The following is a 16744-nucleotide window of genomic DNA, read 5'->3' on the forward strand; positions in this document are numbered from 1 at the left end:
TATTTTTCAAATATACTTATCATTTTTCTCTTTTATTTGGTAGGCTTATCTGATTGTCTCACAACTAATAGGTATTTCTAGAACAAGCTCTCTAGTAGGCTAGCAAGAGAGGGTCACTAGGACTACCCTCTTAAATAGCTCTTTACATGCCTAACAATGTCTTCATACAGGAGGCAAACAATTGCTCAAACCACCCCAGACATGCATAACCTAATCTTGGGACTTCATGCCTTGACTCTGTTGGTTGCCAACAAAGAAAGAAAATTTCTCCAAAATACACATAACACATTCTACGTAAGGGAAAATAACTTGGAAAGCAAAGGTATCACCTAGACTAGTCGCAAAAATCTTCCATGTAGCAATTGGCTCCCTCCTGGTGTTCCTTCAAACCTATCTAGTGCAGTAGCTTAAATAGAGAACCATTAAATGCACCCATACCAAATAGACACATGGCCCTCTTGCCCTAACAAAATCAAACATTATATCCAAAGCAATTAGCCCTCTTGGTCTAACAAAATCAAACCATAAAACATGCACATTCAACAACTGACTGCTACTATTGAAAGTAAACCCTTGGCTCTACACAACCCTACTGAAGCACAAAACTTAGACTAAGGGGATGGGCAGTCCAAGTCCTACACTAAATGCATCAAAGTGCTAGTCAAACCCCCTATATAAATGGAAAAGGGAGTGCGGCAAATATGTCATTGAATGATCCCATGCATCCATGAAAGAATAGGAAGATGGTCAACCCTAAACCCATACAAGCCACCATCCGTGGCCAAAACAGGGCATGTTAGCAACAACAAGCAATCCCCATAGTAGCCCTGGGCTGATATTAGGAGGCAATTGTAAAATCCTAACCAAAGTTGAGAAAGACATCTTCAACAAAGATATAAGTAGCCAAGGATTTTGAAAAGTGATTCCACTAATGGGAAACTAGCTGGCAAGTCACTGCCTCAAAGATCTCAAGGACGTCCAAGGTTGTACGATGGTACATCCTTAGAATGGGATCCCTCACACTATAGGTCCCATTCAATTGGTTGATCACTAATTATGAGTCATCGTTCACCAATATTTGGTAAATACCACCACGCCTAGATAAATTTAGCCCCATGAGCAAAGCCTTTTATTTCGCCACGTTATTACTAAAATTGGTGCCTAAATATACTCCCATTTTCAAAACCCCTCGACAAGGGGGGTCTTTTATGAAAACCCCAACACTTGCATGCTTTGCAAGTCCTCAAAAAGCTCCATCAAAATATAATGTATAAACCAAGGACTCTTTGATATAATCTGTCATAATGATTAACCTACTCATACTTATGATAGACAATTCTAGTCAAAAGCTCCTATACACACCAAACAATCCCCATGGCCTCATGGCCAGGAGTGTCTAGATACTACGAAATGGTTTATCTGACTAATGGGTTTGTAGACATAAATTTGAAACTGCAGTCCAATGTAGTACCCATCCTGACTCGAAGAAGAAGGACTATCCCGTATGTATAGTTGACTAACACCTCATCATACACACAGATAGACTATCCCCTAGTTGATTGCTGTGGCTCTTAGATTCTCCTCTACCCTAGGGTGGATTGGCCCCACAATTTTCCCTCTCAAACATAAAGAACAATGAAATATGGTCCCCTCTTTTGATATTGTTTGATCTAGGAGATATATTCATTATTCTCACTTAAATATTTCCCAAAGATCATTGTGCTATCCTACAACAAAGGTATTGAGATGTAGAGAGAGAATATATGTAGAGATGAGAGAGAGAGAGAGAAGACACACCATGTACACTCTCAAAGACTATTTCATATTTATTGCAATCTACATATATATAGGTGAGACCTGGTCTAGATAGGATGAGCTATATATAGCTCTAGCACCCCCAGTCAAACAAAGGTCTCTAGCTACGGATGAAAAAAAACATTAGGGAGCACAAGGGAAAAACCCAAGCTCCTATATACAAATGTACAAACATTATCAAGAAACATTATTGTGTGCATGTAAAGTGAATCTATACATGTGAAGTTAAACTAAATATGCATGTACAAAGATAACCAAGAGGTCTAAGATGTATGTGCATGTGTGAAGTGTATGGTGCCTACAAGGAGTATGTAAAATGTCACTACAATATCATAGTAGATTAATTCCCAAATATTGAAGTTGAGACAACTCCAAGTTTCAAGCACTGTAGAGTGAAGCATGCTTCATTGAGTCCTTTGGTAAATATATCAGTAGGCATTTGATCACTTGGACAATGTTCAATTGTGATTGTGTCTTTCTTTACTTCATATTGAACATAATTAATCGTGGATTTAAAGGACTTGAGTATGTTGTCGCCCGTTTCGGCGAGGGGCAGTACATGTTGTCGCCGCTAACAGGTTAAATCGAATCTTGAAGCTTTTTAATAAGCTTCTCTTTAAGCCTTGGAAGCTTAACTTTGAGCTTTATGAGCTAAGGAAGAAATTTCTTATCTGTTGAGAAGAAACCAATGACTTCATGAAGGATCTTTCTGCATGGTCCTCCACCTCTCAAGGAACTAAATCTATAAAAATAATTAATGCTTCAGGTTGAAGGCCTGGAGGGAGAGGCAGCATCAGTTACCCCTAACTGTCTGCCTGACCCTATCCAAGGGGTTGTTAGCCACGCTGAGTACTACTTCAAGTAGGAGGATGCTTGGGTGCCAGGGGGGCTCTGGCCATAAATCCCTTGCCTCCGGGTCCTGCACAAGAGACCAACGAGATTGGATCTCGAGGCCCACATACTAGTCTACATGCGGAAACTTGGAATAGTGATCCCTGAGGATTGCTGGAATTGCCTTCAGGCGGATTATGGAACTGCCTTCGGGTGGATTATGGAATAGTCGTCGGGCTGGATTATATGATGTATTCCAAAGACTGATAAATAAGATCAAATGTTGAAAAGGAGCTTGCTTGACATTGTTTTTCTATGTCAATGCTTAAGTTACGTGAAGGAACCAGTGATTAATTGGCTAATTAAGGAAGCTATTTTTTTTCTTGTCAAACTAAGAGTGGTAGGTAATTAGACAACTAAAGCAACCTGAGGAAAGTGCAGTGGATGTGACCATGGATCCGTCCTACATAAGGGTGGTCCCGGTTGGTCGGGAGCTTTCCTCAAAGGAATTGACAGTATGGTAATGATGACCTAGAATTTAGAAAGCTAGAGTCCCGATTTATATTGTTTTAGGAGAATAGAATGGGACTATGCCTTACGGGCAGAGAGGTCGAGCTTTGCATCCCTCTCGTTTCCCATTCTCCTTGAACCAAGTGCAATATAAATCCCTCTCGTTTCCCATTCTCCTTGAACCAAGTGCAGTATAAATCCACTTCCACCCTGATGTTTCTACGTAAAGTAGTTCGTCTGGGGTTCGACGCTAGTTACCTCCGAGGAACTTGATCATTAGGAAACCTTGATTCAGGTCGATCCTAAGTGGGAACAGTCGGAATGCTTCTACTTCATGGGAGACTCGGGAATACCTAGATCGCAAACCCCATGACATTCTGTGGGAGTGCCGGGCGGTGCTTTCTGGACTCTCTTCCCGATGGACTGTTAAGACGTGTCCTACAAGTGGATAGGTGGACACGTTATAGTTGGTATCAGAGCGAACCAACGCGATTTAAATATTTACAAGGAAACTTAATGAGGGGAAGTATAGAAAATTTTGTTGTTAAGAACATTTTCTTACTTATGTATCAATGCTGGCCTGCAGAGTTGCAAAGCATGGAACAAATTCTTGGTATTCCAAGTTATGTTTATGACTGTGATGCATGCTTCGGATTATCGACGAAGGCTAGGTATGATGAATATCCTAGACTGTATCTACAATCCTTCACCCCTGTATGTGGAATGGAGATGGATGGGTGATTCAGGAATTTATTACATAGCTGCCCACCGACTTGCGTACCTTCGGACCAACTTGAAGAGAATTAAGTGGATGGAGGACTTAAAGATCGTGAAGCTGTTCATCTTTGTTGAGGCTCACGCAAACGCAACCCTACATGTCGGTGGTCGAAAGGTCAAGCAGAACAAGTATATGTATGAGGAAGTAACTTGAATAATCCCCGCCGATAGAATCAAGGTGTTGGGACGTTACGAGAAGAACGGGTATCAAAGGAAAGAATACCTGAAGCTTCCTATGACCTATCGATTCCTGAAAATCCATGACCCCAACCCATATTATTACTCGATTCCCCTAGCTGAATGTAACACAATCTTATTCTCACTAAATTACTATGCCAATCAGCTTGTTCCATCTTTCCAAAAATAATTGTACTCAAAAGGGCTATGCCCATTTGAATGAAATAGACTTTTTTTTATCAATGACTGTCTTGGCTGTAAGTGTTGATAAAGGAGTAAGTGATTAGGTCACTTGGCTAAACGTTGAACTGGGCATGTAATGTAATGTGAGAAATTCTTAGCTAGTTTTTAACGTAAAGAATCTTGATGCCCAGGCGCAACTGCAAGTGCAGATTCCTAGTCCAACCCCTACACCAAGTACGGCCATAATCCAAGAGAAGAAGTTCCTTCTCAAGCAGATCAAACCACCTGAATTCGATGGCAAGGGAAGGACTGTCCAAACTGATGCCGAGATCTGGATCGAATCCATGGAGGATTACTTCGAAGCAGCAGGTACTGCACCCGCTAACCAATCGATGCTCGCCAAACTGAAGCTTATCGGCGAAGCAAGACTTTGGTGGAAGCAATGGTGTAGAGACCAAGGAATCTTCGAAGGGTCAGTTACTTGGGAGAAGCTTAAAAGAGCTATGCGGGGGAGATATCTACCACCTGCCTACCGCACACAGAAGATGAATGAGTTCTATAAACTGGAGTAGCTTGGTCTATCTCTTGATGCTTACTATTCAAAATTCGTCTCTCTTTTAAAGTACGCGCCACAAATGGATATGACACAATAGGTGTCAAAGTTTTGTGCCGGATTAAACCCACCTATAAACACCCGCCTAGAATCAATGCGCCCAACAAACCTTCAGGATGCGCTCATTCAAGCTGCACCGATAATACAGGAGGTGCAGACCAGGTCAAGAAATAACAAGACTTGGTCTTACAAGGATCAGAACAAGGGAGTGTATAGGTCTCAGGCCAAGAGAGCACAGGGCCAAATCAGGCACAAAGGAAGAAAGCTAGGGCAAACGCTGCCAATAACTTCGTTCCTACCCAAGGTAATGGCCGCAATCTCTATTGTTGCTTCCATTGCAATGAGCCTGGTCATTTCAAAAGGCAGTGTCCCAAGCTTAGCGGAGGTCAACGTCAACGGCCATTCCAAGGAGCCACCCATAGACAAGGAGCCACCGTCTCAGGGCCAGAGAGAGAACCTCCAGTATTGCTAACAAGGAGCTGGGTGATGATGAAGACCCATCCATGGAAGCATACATTGAGAGGGCAATAGTTCATGCCGCTCTTCAGAAGAAAGGCCCGAATCGCTAATTCTCAGTGATTTAAACCCCATCAGATTATCAAGGTAAAAGCTTCAAAACCTTGATTGATTGTGGCAGCACACATTCCTTCATTTCACCAGCCTGTGCAAAAAGATTAGGAATAGCCACAATAGATGCACCTACCTTACTTGTGGAATTAGCAAATGGTCGTGAGGTCACTTGTACCAGGAAAACTGCTAAGGTGGAATTCCTATTGGGTGGAAAGTCGACTTCAGTTAGATTCGGGGTTATGAACCTAGGTGTCCACGAGTGTTTGCTCAGAATGGATTGGCTTAAACCTAATGATACCCACATTCACTGCGTGAAGGGCCAAGTCTCCTTCCGAAATTCTGGAGGGGAATTGCAACTCAAGGAGAGGCTGGGAAGCCAAAAATTCAACTAGCCAAAGCATCTCGGATTATAAAGGGAGTTAGAAAGGGGCTATCTATCTATTTGATTAAGCTAAATAAGCTTAATCAGAATCAGGAGTCTAGGGAAGAACCTTCACGGCTAAAGGAGTACACTGACGTATTCCCTAAAGAGCTAACAGAACTTCCTCCTCAAAGGGAAATCGATCATGAAATCAAGCTAGCACCAAAAGCTACACCAATTGCAAAGAGACCATATAGGATGTCCATCCCAGAAGCGATTGAGCTAAAGGAGCAACTCAAGCAACTGCTAGATCAAGGTTACATCCATCCTAGCAGTTCACCATGGGGAGCTCCAGTGTTGTTCTAGAAGAAGAAAGATGGGACACTTCGGCTATGTATTGACTACAGAGGGTTGAATCAATCAACCATTAAGAACAAATATCCCATTCCAAGAATAGATGAACTTCTTGACCGTCTTCAAGGTGTGAAGATCTTCTCCAAGTTTGATCTCAGGTCTGGATGTTATCAGATAAGGATCAAGGAAGAAGATATCCCAAAGACGGCATTCAGCACAAGATATGGACACTTTGAATTCCTAGTCATGTCATTCGAGGCTAACAAATGCTCCTGCTACCTTCAACAGGTTAATGCAGGATATCTTTAGGCCCTATCTTGATGACTTTGTACTCATCTTCTTTGACGATACCCTAGTCTACTCCAAACAGGAAAAAGATCATGAACCCCAGCTTCACATTGTCCTTGAGACAATGAGGGCACACAAGCTTTATGTCAAAAAGAAGAAGTGTGCATTTTCAAGTGACAGATTGAATATTTGGGATTCATTGTATCAGCAAAAGGAATTTCGATAGATCCGGCCAAGGTCAGAGATGTTCTGGAATGGCCAACACCAACAACTATCAAAGAAATATGTAGTTTTCTTGGATTGACAGGATGGTACAGGGTCTTTATCAAAAACTATGCCTTGATTGCAGCACCTCTGACCGATCTACTGAAGAAGCAAACATCAATTGTATGGTCACCTGCTGAACAATCCAGCTTTGACAAACTAAAGCAAGGCCAGCATCCATCCTGAAACTTTCGGACCTTAGTAAGGAGTTTGAAGTAATAAATGATGCTAGCACACTTGCCCTAGGATGTATGCTTATGCAAGAAGATCATCTCGTAGCATACTCTTCAAGGAAACTAAAGATCCATGAAAGGAACTATGCTACCCATGATCTGGAGTTGTTGGCTATCATCCATGCTCTCAAGCTTTGGAGACACTACTTGCTGGGTAACAAGTTTACCTTAGTGACAGATCATAAAAGTCTTAAATGGATTTTTACCCAGAATGAGCTCAATATGAGGCAACGCTGATGGATTGAAGTGCTGGAGGAATATGACTTTGAAATCAAATACCGGCCTGGAAAGGAGAACGTAGTTGCCGATGCACTTAGTCGCAAGGAGGCATTTCTGAGTTCTCTGATTTTGCAAGATCCATCAATAGCAAGATCTCTAGCCACCATAAAGGTATCCATGCCAAACAGCCCAATTCTTGAGCTAGTAGAGAAGAGGCATGCCATGATCCAACCTATCAGAAATTGCTAAGGGAGATCCCTATCAAGGATCAAGACCCGAAGCTACAAACAAAGTATCAAGAATTCTCTATCAATAATGGACTTGTCTACTATAGAACGAGATTATGCAATCCAGTCACTCAAGTAGAAGATACTTTGGGAATCCCATGACTCCCCTTTCTCAGGACATCTTGGCTATGCCAAGACCCTCAATGCGGTTAGAAAGAGCTATTATTGGGAGAGGCTTAAAGGTGACATTCTCAAATATGTCACGGAATGTTTGTCTTGTCAACGCATTAAGGCCGAACATGTCAAAATACCAGGGAAATTGCAAGCATTTGACATTCCCCAAATGAAATGGGAATTAATTAGTATGGACTTTGTTGTTGGCCTGCCCCAAGTTCAGGGAGGATACAATTCCATTATGATTGTGGTGGATATGCTCACCAAGGTTGTACATCTTATCCCTGTTAAGACAAACTATAAAGCCTCAGATATCACAAGGTTATTTATCAAGGAGATATTCAAACTGCATGGGTTACCTAGAAGAATCATTAGTGATCGTGACTCTCTCTTCACATCACACTTCTAGAAGGCTATCTTCGAGGCCATAGGGACTCAACTCTGCTTTAGTATGGCTTACCATCCCCAAACCGATGGTCAAACGAAACGAGTCAACCAAGTCATTGAGGATATGCTAAGGGCACATTGTTGCCGCAAACCCAAAAAGTGGATTCAATATTTTCCACTGGTTGAGTTTTCCTACAATGCTTCTACCAACAAACCATTTAGATGACCCCTTTTCAAGCATTGTATGGACACAACTGTCGTAGTCCTTTAAACTTTTTGGATCCAACCTTGAGGGTTGAAGCCTCAAAGCAGATGCTGGAAGATATGGATGACCAAATCAAGTCAATAAGATAGGACATCCAAGCTGCCAAGGATAGACAAAAGGCTTACGTAGATTTGAAACGTCAAGACAGATCCTTCATTGAAGGTGGCATGGTCTTCATTCGCGTACATCCAAAGAATAGTTCCCTATCCTTGGGTGAATGCAAAAAGCTAAGTCCAAGGTATTGTGGACCTTACAAGATTCTTAAGTTCCTAGGGCCTAATGCTTACAGACTGAAACTCCCTGAAAACCTAAAAGTTCATAATGTATTCCATATCAGTCTATTGAAAAAGTATGTGCCTAACCCTAGTCACGTGCTTGATGATCAACAAGTTGTAATACCTAGCCAAGGAGTCCTTGAGCTACAGCCTGACAGGATCTTCGATGTTAGGGAGAGGCATTTGAGGTCCATGACCTTGAGAGAATATCTCGTCCAGTGGAAAGATTATCCCGAAGAGGATGCCACTTGGATGGATGAAAGTACTCTCAACCAACAATACCCCCAGTTCTTCTCGAGATGAGGGCATCTCGATTCCTCTAAGGGGGAGAGAAAGTACTCTCAACCAACAATACCCCCAGTTCTTCTTGAGATGAGGGCATCTCGATTCCTCTAAGGGGGAGAGAATGTAATATTTCCGCACGAAATATTAATGATCCTAGACCCCGCACATCTCATGCAAAAGCAGTGCAAAGTAATCTTCCACAACGGAAAAATGTTGGTGGCTAAGTGCTCCCTCCGCGTGCATCATCGATTTCTAGCCCGCATTGCGCACAAGAGTTTGTGGCTAAAAACCCGCAAGCCCACGTGGGAACACCCTTCACGGGAAAGGAAAAAGGATAATGGATAATTTAGTGCAAATTTTTTTTAATAAACCCCTCCCCTTTAGTCGTTGCATGGCGGGGGAGATGGAGTGGAGAACAGTGGGTGTGGAGTAGGAGAGTACAGGGGGGAGGAGGAGGCATGCAAACTAGCCACATGTGTGGCTATTCCCCCCCCCCCCCAAGCTTCAGGGGAGGGGAGGGATCTAGGGACTGCACCGTGTTGCCCGCCAGAGAAGCTGCCGCCGCCATATTGCCGCCACGGGCCGCTGCTGCCATGCCACCTCCACCATCATCATCGACATCATCATAATCATTATCCTCATCATCATCTCCTCCATCATTTCTTTCTCTCTCCATGTCATTCTGTGGAACAAAACCTTGGAAGCTTCTTTAGAAGCTTCTAAACAAGGCTTCCATAAGCCTTATTCATCCACACCATCTCGGGTTTCCTAAAATTGTATCTGCAAGGGCCGTGTCCTGCGCAGAAGAGAAGATCCTGGGCAAAGAGGATTCGATACGCGAAAGTAAGCCAAGATGAAGTTGTTGAACCAAGATTTAATGGCTCCCAAGCAAAAGACGCGAGGCGCACACACGGGAGCTTCCAACTCGAGTACACGCGTGGACAATGCTCCAAATCTTAATACCTAGGTTCCAATTGTATTCTCGCATGAAAGGGATGTGTTAAGCATGATGGTTTTCAGGAAAATTTAAATGCATTTATTCATTCGTTTATGAAGTTAGTGCATTGCTAAAGGAAGGATTAAGTGCTAAAGAAAGGATTAATTTAATGTTGGACTCATGGTATTCGCTCATGCATGGAGTCCTTTGCCAAAATTTGAATGCATCTTCATCAAAATTATTAAAGCCCTGATCTCGTTGCATCAACGTAGATTTTTATACGAGTTAGCACCGATTTGTCAATCATCATTATGGTTTAGGCAAGGAAAAGTAACGATCATTGTAGAACTTGTAGCTACATAGAAGGAAAAAGCCTATGAACCGCATATTTGCATGGAATATTATATCTTGCAATTATTGACATCTTTTAGGAAAAGTATTTGCATCTCTAAGGAAAGTTCACCTCTTGTCACAAGACATTTAGATCAACTAGGTAAATCGCTTGTAATGGTGTAACTCAAATGATGATCGCCTCAATGCGCTAGGTAGAGCTAAGCCGCGATAAAATTCTGCCTAGTATCGCACTCGGGAAACCGACTTAATATTTCTGACCTCAAAAGTCCTACCCACATTTACGGAATGTTAGGGTTAGTTAAACGCCCATGCAAGAACGATCTAGGGTCCTCACCCTAAGGATCAATTGGCCAATTACTAGACTTCCGAAACCCTAGGGCCAAACGTTGTCAGCCTAGTAGGGTTAAGGATTGGGTTGGGTCAAGAGGACATCCCAAACCCTACATCTTGACCAAAGTATTCTTGACCAAGGAATACTACGTGATGGGAGAAATAATTCCACAAGTTAGACGTGACACTCGTCTCGTGCAACAAGTTGCAACGTCGCATGATTTTGCAACTAAAACACAAAATAGATTTGCCACTTCTTAGATCAAGGTCGGCGAGTTCTAAGAGGATGAACAGACATCCTGCTACATTGCCCTTCCTTGGGCTGATTTGCCAAGTTAGGGGAGTTATGAATTGCCTAGCAAGCAATTGACCAATCAAGTGAGGACAACGAGATTGTCCAGGATTTATTGACCTTAATATAAGGAACCTAAGGTGTTTGTCAATTTGGGTTAACAGGGTATAAACCCTAACCCAAGAAAAGAGGGTAAACTAGCAACACAGTTTACGAAACCCTTAGGGATCTTGCCAAGTCGCAATTGATCCCGGATCGAATGCTGGATGTATTCGAAGAGAAGGATTCACACCTTAGCAGTTGGCCGTATAAACGACTACTGGAATGCTTGTGTTTGTACACTTAGGAGCATTGTTTGTACTTCTTTGCTCAAGGAACTAAAGCTCAAAAAATAATTAATGCTTCAAGTTGAAGGCTTGGAGGGAGAGGCAGCATCAGTTACCCCCGACTATCTGCCTGACCCTATCCAAGGGGTTGTTAGCTGCACCGGGTACGTGGATTGAGCCCGCCGTGAGAGGTCTCTCCCTGGGTGCTACTTGGAGCAGGAGGACGCTTGGGTGCCAGGGGGGCTCTGGCCGTAAATCCCTTGCCTCTGAGTCCTGCACAAGAGGCCAATGTGACTCGAGATTGGATCTCGAGGCCCGCATACTAGTCTATGGGCGGAAACTTGGAATAGTGATCCCTGAGGATTGTTGGAATTGCCTTCAAGTGGATTATAGAATTGCCTTCAGGCGGATTATGGAATAGCCTTCGGGTTGGATTATATGATGTATTCCAAAGACTGATAAATAAGATCAAATGTTGAAAAGGAACTTGCTTGACATTGTTTTTCTATGTCAGTGCTTAAGTTACGTGAAGGAACCGGTGATTAATTGGCTAATTAAGGAAGCTGTTTTTTTTCTTGTCAAACTAAAAGTGGTAGGTAACTATACAACTAAAGCAACCTGAGGAAAGTGCAATGGATGTGACCATGGGTCCATCCTACAGAAGGGTGGTCCCAGTTGGCCGGGAACTTTCCTCAAAGAAATTGACAGTATGGTAACGATGACCTAGAATCTAGAAAGCTAGAGTCTCGATTTATACTGTTTAGGGGAACCAAATGGGACTATGCCTTACGGGCAGAGAGGTCGAGCTTTGCATCCCTCTCATTTCCCATTCTCCGGGAACCAAGTGCAGTATAAATCAACTTTGACCCTGATATTTCTGCGTAAAGTAGTTCGTCTTGGGTTCGTCTTGGGTTCGACGCTAGTTACCTCCGAGGAACTTGACCATTAGGAAATCCTGATTTAGGTTGATCCTAAGTGGGAACGGCCGGAATGCTTCCGCTTCGTGGCAGACTCAGGAAGACTTAGATCGCAAACCCCGTGACATTCCATGGGAGTGCCGGGTGGTGCTTTCTAGACTCTCTTCCCGATGGACTACTAAGACATGTCCTACAAGTGGACAGGTGGACACGTTACAATAGAAAATTCATGCCTTGCTTAACATGTTGAAAGAGATATACTCAATACTTCTTTATGGGAAAGAGAATCCTAGTTATAATGTAAGGTTACCTTAAGATAAGGTTTACCTTGGCTATGGAAGCTGTGATTTGCACGATGGTATGATTGTCATTGCATCATTTGATATATATTTGAAAGGACAGTTTGTGTTTGCTAGAATCTAGATCTCTTATTGAGGATATTAACAAACACGATAAAAGGAAGAATCGTGCTAGGCTACCTCCGACCTAGCTGCAAGACCCTACTCCAAGGGGGTCATGGTTATCGCTTCCTGAGGCTTCGGCTCCGTTAGTGAAAGTTCTGTCAATAGGGATAGTCTCGGGTAGTAGGAAATGTGGGTGCCAAGGGGGGCTTTGGCTGTAAATCCTACATTGTGCTTGGAATCTAATGAGCCTCTTTGTGACACAAGATGGGATCCTCAAACCCTAAATACTAGTTACATGGGTGGAATCTTGGTGGACAAAATACCCTTATGGAATTCTATGTATCTTCCGCAGGGTCAGAAAGATGGAAATTGTAATAAGCTTCCAATATAATAAATACCCTTATGGAATTCTATGTATCTTCCGCAGGGTCAGAAAGATGGAAATTGTAATAAGTTTTCAATATAATAAATATTTTTTTTTAATTCAAGGATTGTTTGAATTGTATGCATGTCCATGAGATAAATTACGTGAAGGAACATGTGATTTAACGAGCCAATTAAGGAAGCCAGTTGTACATGTTCCAATAAATGTGTTGTAGGTAATTAAAAACTAAATATGATTCTGTCATCAAAGGAAAGTAGGTGGATGTGACCCCGTCCAATGGTAGGGTGGTCCCAGTTGCTAAGAGCTCTTCTAAATTGGCAATAGAAATAGGAAGACCGTAAATTGACTAACTAGTCATTAGGTAGAACCGACATACATTGTTTAGGGGGCTGGAATTGGATTTTGCCTTATGGGTAGGAGGGTTGATGTACCGCACTCCCCTCCATCTCTCATTCTCTTTGAACCAAGTGCAATGGCAAGTCCACTTCAGATGGTCGAGTAATCTTGTAGAAGTGGGAACTCAAAATTACTTACGCTAGCTGGCTATTAGGAGACTTGTCTGATTTTAGGAACCCGAAAATTCAGGTCAATCCTAGTGGGTTTAGTCGAAACTCTCATGTTGCAAAGTATACTCAATAGGGCAGTGATAAACCCCATGACATTCTAAGGGAGCACCGAGCAGTATCATTTTTAGAAAACCTAATGATGGGCTACTAAAAGGTGTGCCATGGTGTTAACCCTCAAACAAACGTGGAAAAGCCAGAAAATCTAAAGCAAGAGACAAGGCCAAGGCAAAAGTAAAACAGAAGACATACGCTTGTCAAGAAGAATTTGGAAACATAAAAAGTGCAAAAAAGCCCTAGATCAAGGATAAAGGCGCACGAGAAAAAGTGCAAGTCAATACTTTTGTAAAAAAGGCGCAGGGCGCACTATGATTTATTTTAAGAGTGCCAAGCTCTCACCCGTGCAATTTTGTAAAGGTAGATGGGCGGTAGGAAGGAAGCTAGGAAGATAGGAGGACAATGGAAAAAAGGGCAAGTCATGTAAAAAAGGGGATAAGGGGATGACCGCCCAAAAGGGATTTAGGCTTTTGTATATAAAGTTGAAAAGTGAATGAGAAGCTCATTATTTAATGTGACCAAAAGTGGCTCTCCTCTTTTTCTTCTTCTTCTTGTTCTTATTTGCTTGAGCTTGTGATTGAGAGAGGGAGTGTGAGAGTGGGAGGAAGTGAGTGCGTGAGGGTGAGGGACCAGAGAGGAGAAGCTCTCCATCTTCTCCTCTTTTCTTCTCTTCTCTTCTCTTCTCTTGACTTGCTCATAGCAATGGAGCTTGGAGTGTGGTGCTTGATGATGGAGCTTGCTTGAAGCTTGCACTTGGAGCGTGGAGCTATCAGATTACTCGGGAGAGGAGGTAACTCGATCGGGCATGGAGGTAAGCTCACTACACCCGTAGATAGATAGTGCATCGACTATGTGAGAGGTAGCCATTAGTGCTCTGCTTGGAACACTTGAAACAATAAGCATTCCGTGGGTCTTGGTGGTTGATCACCTCTACATTTTGGTTCCATTGTTGGGACCAACGAATTCAAGCCTTGAGCGCTTGCGAGCTTGGAATCGAGCATTGAAGTGGGGTTTTCCCCAAACCAGTGCTTGAGGTAGATAGGTAGGAAGCAAGGGAGTTTGAAGGAGTATTTGATCTCCTTAGCAAGTAGGTTTTTAGGTTTTGGACTTGGAAAAGCATGTTGGAGTAGTGTAGGTATTTCCCTTGTGATTTTTTTTTGCATTTAGGTAGGATAGGAGCAAAACATTGGAGCACACAGTAGGGTTTTTTGTTGTTGTATAATAGGTTGAAACAGGGAAAAGAAAAGTAAAAAATGAAATTTTTGGTTAAATATTAGCGAGGGGAGCAAGATTAAGGTGAATACAGACCTAGGCAGGGTGATAAGGGGCCAGGAGTGGCAAGGAAGACCACATTTTGCATTGCAAGGTTTCAAGAGAGTTGGAGAGAGGGAGAGAGAGATTCATTGCACGGACCTGCTTCGATCTTTCCATCAAGGAGTTCTTTGCCCAGCACAAGTGATTCCACACCTTCCCTTGCATGAGTAGCTTGGATCTGGAGGTGCTCAACCGGTAAGAAGGCCTCGATCGCTCGATGCGATGAATTCGGTGGAGTCCGACAAAAAACGCATCGTGCTCGGCCCATCCAAGTAACGGAAATTCTGGGATGAGTCCTGGAATCGGCCCTCGTCCTGTGTATTCGGCCCTCGGCCCTCTCGACTCGAACACCCACTGCTTGGCCCATCCAAATCGATCACTCGGACAAACTTAATATTTGGCCCAACTTGGCACTCGGCCCTCAGCCCTTTCCACCCGGCCCTTAGACCACTCGGTCCATTCGGCCCTCAAACCACTCAGCCCTCAAACCAATCGAATTCACCCTTCGGACCGCTTGTATTCAATCCACCTAACTCAGCAATCGGATGGGCCAAATTGGACATTTGGTCCCTCCAATTTGGACCTGCTAGGCCAAATTTGGATTTGGTCAAATTTTTAACCTGTAGAACTTGAAACTAACATAGAGACCATATAAAGCCGAAAGCATATCATAGATCTATCACTGGGAAACAAATCTAGAGCAAGTAGTTCAAAACTTTGCTACGAATGGTCTTTCAAATCATGTATGGTGTTTAGCATAACGGCCATGTGGGCCAAGGGGGGACTACTCTCCCCCTGGACCCCCCAGAGGGGGCTTTGCCCCCTCTGTACCTCCCCCAAGTGGGTTGTTGGAGAGAAAACGTACCCCATGATAAGTCCTCCAAATTAGATCCTAGTGTAGTAAGGTCCTTGCACAAGCATGGATTCTCACTTGTAAAAGAGCAACCAAAAGACCATACCTGGCAAAGACAAACAGAGACCCTAGAACCTTAGTGCGCCAATCTAGCCAACAAGGGCAAAAATGTCACACCGCAAAAACACATATGTGTTGCATTCGGACTGCATCTAATCAAAGCGGAAAGCAATAACATCAAGCTACAACTCCGAGGATGACTAGATATGGCAGTCGTGACGATAGATGCACCTTGAATAGCACTACACAGATGATCCAAGACATCAATGGAGAATCCACATCTGGTCGTGTAGTTGGGGACTCAAGGGCATTTGTCATAAGGCTTAAAATTATAAGTCAAGACCCGGAAGATGAAGACATAGTACCAGCCGCTTATCTTAGGGTCAAACTCACCACGAAAAGAGAGCACATTGTCGATGCTCTCATTGATGAACGAGGTAATTTTAATATCTTGACCTGTGACGCATGGACCCTACTTGGCCAATCAGAGCTCACACCAACTAATGCAACTCTTAGTCCTTATGGGGGACACTCACAAGCACTTATAGGGAAGTGAAAAATCCTTGTAACTAGTGAAATGGAAAGCTTGCATATCCTCTTCCTTGTTCCTCCAAATAGTACTAATTGTGGAAAATAAACTCTCTTAGGAAGACCCTTCAAAAGGGCAACAAAGTGTGAGGTTGATTATGTAGCACAGATGATACATTCGGATGTGAGGATAGTCACAACCTTTAGCAAGGATGACCTCATCAAACCTCAAGGAAAAGGCAAGGAAGGTGCAGACATAGCAGGCAAGCCTACTAACAAGAGCAAGGACTTGTTAAAAGAGTTTATACAAGCGCATGTTGAACAGAGAGAACTAGTGAGCGAGGCTATGCTTGAAACAATATGGTCAGGAGACAATGCCAAGTACAGGCTTTGGACTTACAAATATCATAGAAGACCACAAAAGAAACCCAAGCCTTACAGACAAAGACATCAATTGAGAGCCAACACAATGCCCTGATGGATATCCAAAGCGTTGCTACATGCTCAAGGGTATTACGCAGGTAACCAATGGATTTGGGTACCAAATCCCTCTGCTAAATCACCTCTATTAGCTGAAGGCCAAATCATGCCAAAAGCAAAGAAGTGAAGAAGGAAA

This window comes from Lygodium microphyllum, chromosome 6 (assembly GCF_053477565.2).
Source record: "Lygodium microphyllum isolate KBCC chromosome 6, Lygodium_microphyllum_v1.1.10, whole genome shotgun sequence".
Taxonomy (NCBI): domain Eukaryota; kingdom Viridiplantae; phylum Streptophyta; class Polypodiopsida; order Schizaeales; family Lygodiaceae; genus Lygodium; species Lygodium microphyllum.